Raw genomic sequence first — 5116 nt, forward strand, 5'->3', positions numbered from 1 at the left:
ATAAAAAAAAAAGGTGATTTGAATTAGCAAGTGGACATGTTTAGTAGGCTCCCTTGAAATCTTCCATTGGACCCATGCTATGAGTGGACATAGGAATGCTGCAGCAATGCAGAGATGGGCTGAATCTGGACACATCCCTCTTTTACCTTCTTAGGCACAAAACGACAGTAAGAACTGCTTTTCCTGCCATCAAGAAAGAAAGGTTGCAGATGGCTATGGAGCAGATTCCTTAGGGTCAGGACTGCAGGGTGGCCCTGCACATAGCTGGCAAGTGGATTATATAGAACCAATTAGACCAGTGACACAAATAGGCAACAAATGGGTCCTCACAGGAACAGGCACTTACTCTGGACTGGGCTTTGCATATCCTGTAACAAATACAGATGGCAAAAGCACAATTACGGGATTACAACAAAAGATACTGTATGCATTTGGTCTACCATACCAAGAAGAACACTTTGCAGGTCACACGATACAACAGGCCAAGAAACATTTTATTAAATGGGTCTATCATGTTGCATATCACCCACAAAGTAATGGTTTGATAGAGAGTTGGTATGGGAAATTGGAACATTTGTTGTTTAAAATGGGGATAGATAAGCTGTGCTGCTGGGAGTTAATATTGCTGGACTGCAAGTTGAGATGAACCATAAGATCAGCAGTTTAAACTCACAAGCCACTACTTGGAAACCCTATACAGGGTCACTATGAGTCAAAACCAACTGACGGCACATAACAACAACAACAAAGGTATGAAGGGCTGGTTTACACGCCTTCATGAATGTGTGCTCACACTCAACATGAAGAGATCAAAGGGAGAATCACAATTGGATAGATTCCTACATTTCTCAGAAGAGTTTAGAGAAGAGAAGGTGGGGAGAGAAGCTGATGATATTGTATATTCATTTCCACATCTCCTGAAATTGCATTTTTCCTGCTAGATCCTTTAGTCCCAGTACCAGGGATATAGCTGTAAGTACCAGAAGTACGGGTGATCCCTCAGAAAGAAACTGTAACTATATCTCTGAACCTGCTTGCAAGAATTCCTAAGTGCCTGATGGGATGGATTGGTACCTTCTCCAAATTTAGCAAAACTGAGATTGACAGTGAATAGCATTATATTGCCTCGTGGTTGAGATAACCCATTTGTCTTGTACTTATGTACCCATCAACCAGTCCTTGGAAACCACATGTAATTCTCTACTGGACTGAGAGAGAAACACTTGCTACACCGGTCTTGCTACCAGTGATCTGGACTAGTACAGCAGCTGAACCTGATGCCTGTTCCAAAGATGAAAATGTTTGGGTAAAATTAAAGAAAGGAGAAATAATAACTGAAATTTAAGAATGAATAAATGGTTATACAGCAGGGAAAATCTACTATTATGCTGATGCCTCAAGATAGACTCAGAGCAAGGAAATAATCTTCTCTCAGTAAAATTTTTTCAGGGCAAGAAAGATAAAGGCAAGGCAAACTTTGACAGAACCTGACCAGATCAGATGGATACATATAGCAAATTTGAAATGGTTAACCTCACCCTTAGAACTATTTGCCATACTGAAGGACCAATTGCAAATGCCTGTTTTGGACTGGCAAAATGATTGGGAAAGGGGAGCTAATCCTTCAGCTATGAAAGGGCCATTGAGTAGAAGAGCCAGTAGATGACATGCAAGGCAGCTAATTATTTATTATGGCCCATCAAGACATAGTGTTCCATTCTGTAATGTATTATAAATCCTAGTCTCCATGCTGTGATTATGGATGCATTTTGAAGTAAGCAGTTAATGACTAAGGATTAAGGTGGGCAATAGATGACTCCATATGATAAGCACTGAACTGCAAACCACAAGGTCCACAGTTCAAGCCAGCCAGCTGCTCCATGGGAGTAAGATATGGCTTTCGGATTTAAAGAAATCATATACAGGATCACTATGAGCCAGAAACAACTCAACGGCACTTAGTAACAACAACAAAGGATTCAGGTGGAAGTAAGAAGTAAGTATTAAGGCGAGTCTGAGTCAGTCCTGGTGTGGCGCTGTGGGTTAATGCACTGGACTACAAAGTCAGTTTGAACCACAAGGTCAGCAGTTCAAGCTCACCATCTGCTCCTTGGAAAATGTACCTCAAAAAAGAAAAAAATGCTAAGTTCACACTAGGCCATATATAGCTTGTTTATATAACACTTACTACAACACCTCACAAGGAGCTCTGGTACCATAGTGGTTATGACTTGGACAGCTAACCTCAAGGTCAGAAGTTCAAAACTACCAGTCATTCCACAAGAGAAAGATAAGGCTTTCTGCTCCTGTAAAGATTTACAGTCTGGGAAACCTTATACAGAGTTGCTCTAAATCAGAACCGATTCCACGGCACACTACCACCACCACCACCACCACCATCACCACAACACCTCACAGATGAAAAAATAAGTAGCATCATGAATAACAAAGAAAAGACTGCAGTTTTCAAACTTTTCATTTTTTTTGGATATACAATCACGCCCGTGGAAGCAGCAGACAGGAAATCAAAGGCTGTATTACACTAGACAAATCTGCTACAAAACACAAAACAAAACAAAAAACCTTTTTAAAGTGTTAAAAAGCAAATAGATCACTTTGAAGTATGTTGTCATTGTTGTTAAGTGCTGTCGAGTCAGTTCTGTCTCATAGAGGCCCTTTATAGGGTTTCCAAGGAGCAGCCGGTAAGCTTGAACTGCTGACTTTGTGGTTCAAGCCAAAATTGCAGTCCAGTGCATTAACTCACAGCACCACATAAAGTGTACCAAACCCTAACCTCGGCATTTTCAATGATCTAATATACAATCCAAAGCTGGACTATGAATAAGGAGACTAAAGAATACATACATGCCTTTGAATTATGGGGTTGATGATGATTACTAAAAGCACCATGGACTGCAGAAGAACAAACACATCTCACTTGGAAGAAGTACAGCCAGAATGTTCCTTCGAATCAGGGATGGAAAACGTTTGTCTCATATACTTTGAACCAATTATCAGGAGGAGCCAGTCCTTATTTGATAAAATAGACAGTCAACGAAAAAAAGGAAGCCCCTCAATGGGATTGATTCACACAGTGGCTGCAATAACGGGCTCAGACAGAAGGAAAATTATGGTGGTGCAGGACTGAGCAGGGCAGGGTTTTCTTCTACTGTACATAGGGTTTCTATGAGTCAGAACTTATCAGATAGCACCTAATAACAATCACAACAGCACCTTAAGAGGACTGATCCTATGTGCCATCAAACGTCTTTTATATTGAAACACATTTTTTTGTAAATATGCTGTATTACTTTTGGTTTTACATCAACAAGCATTCAGCTAAAAACGTTCACGGTGTTTCACAGGCTCCTTTGGCAAGCTACATAAAGATTATTCACTTGTCAAGGTACTGAAGTTTTAAAACAGTGAGGGGAAGCAGAGACAATCAAGATTTATTTATTTATATTAAATTTAAACCAGCTTTTCTCCTTTTGGGAGAAGAAATTGGATTTTTTGCAGTAACTTGGCAAGTTGTAGCAATTCTTCATGCATATTAGAATCTCTCAGGAAGCTTTAAAAATATTGATTTTATATTAATCACCTTGGGGTTGGGGAGGTGCTTAGTATTGATATTTTAAAAACTATTTGAGTTATTCTAACTGGCAGCCATGGTTGAAAGTTCTGAGGTAGTAGAAGAGAAATGAACCTCTGGTTATACACTGCATATTAAATATATGTTTGCTTCTATTCTCATTTCTAAAATCCCTCTAAAATCACAGTTAATTTGTTTTTAAAATAGGAATAATCAACTTTAGGCTTACAAATAAATAGTGCAGAGTGTAGAATTTCCACATGTATCACCTAACATAAACATAAACAGTTTATCCTATTAACATCTTGGAATACTGTAGTACTTTCATTATAATTAATTAACATTATTATTACCTAATTTCATAGGTTACATGAAATCTCGCTATTTGAGTTGTACAATTCTAAAGGTTAAAGGTTTTGGCAAATACTTAATGTCACATGTCCAATATTACAGTAATATTAAAATTAGTTTTATTGCTCTAAACATGCCCTGTGCTCCACTTATTCAACCTTCCTCCATGTTTAAGAAAAGAAAGTCTATTAAACATAAGAGAATAATCTCTCTATGACTATCAACTACTCTGAAAGGGATCACATTAGAAGGGTCTGGATAGAATGGGGAAAACATTGAAAAAAATAGAAAATTATAAAAAAGACCAAGCCAACTGGTTCGAATGGCACTAGAGGACCCTTCTATTGTGGCCTTTGGTCACCCTTCACGTCTGGAACTGAACTCACCCTGATGGTTCAGATTCAGCCAAGCAGTAGAGATGTATACAAGAGGGACAACAGTACTTGTAAAGGATGTATACCATGGAATAATCAACTATTTAAGACTAAAAGGGCAGGAGAACAAACAAGATGGTGGATCGGGTGGAAGTGCAGTAAAGGAGCTCCACCAGCTACAACACAGAATACCCGACCATGTAGGCTAAGGGGATAGTCCCAGAACTCTGAACCACACATAAAGGAATATTTAGAAGGTTGGAAGGCTTACAGCTGGGGGAATTTGTGGCAGAAGCAAGAAATCCATTGCTTTCTAGTTCAGGACACTCAGCTGCTCCAGGAGCTGCAATCTTGGGTTAGACCAAACGGGGGAAGGATCGGAGTGGCCACAGATGACTGGCAGAACCGCGGAGATAAAGGTGTGGTCAGTCTTTTCTTTTGGAATCTGTTCATTGGTCCTTTGCTGTCTGAGAACCTTCATTCTGGTGACTATAGGGGTGCCTGAGCTAGTGGACACCCCAGACCCACCCTTGGAGGGTTCTACTATGCATGCACACAGATCTCCTCAAAATTTAAAGAGACAGTTTCCAATTAAAACTAAATGGCCACAGCTGGCCCTGAACTGTTTTCAACTAGAAAAAGGCCTGAACGGGGATTGTGGAGCGGAACAAGCAGACAAAATAGGAAATAGGCCGAAAATTAAATCCTAAGTTATGTCAAAATGACCAAAAGTGGCATCTTGAAATTTCTCAAGAAGAAGAGTGAAAAGGGAAGCCCATTTCCTGATCACATCTACCTG

Source organism: Chrysochloris asiatica, unplaced genomic scaffold, assembly GCF_000296735.1.
Source record: "Chrysochloris asiatica unplaced genomic scaffold, ChrAsi1.0 scaffold00017, whole genome shotgun sequence".
Taxonomy (NCBI): domain Eukaryota; kingdom Metazoa; phylum Chordata; class Mammalia; order Afrosoricida; family Chrysochloridae; genus Chrysochloris; species Chrysochloris asiatica.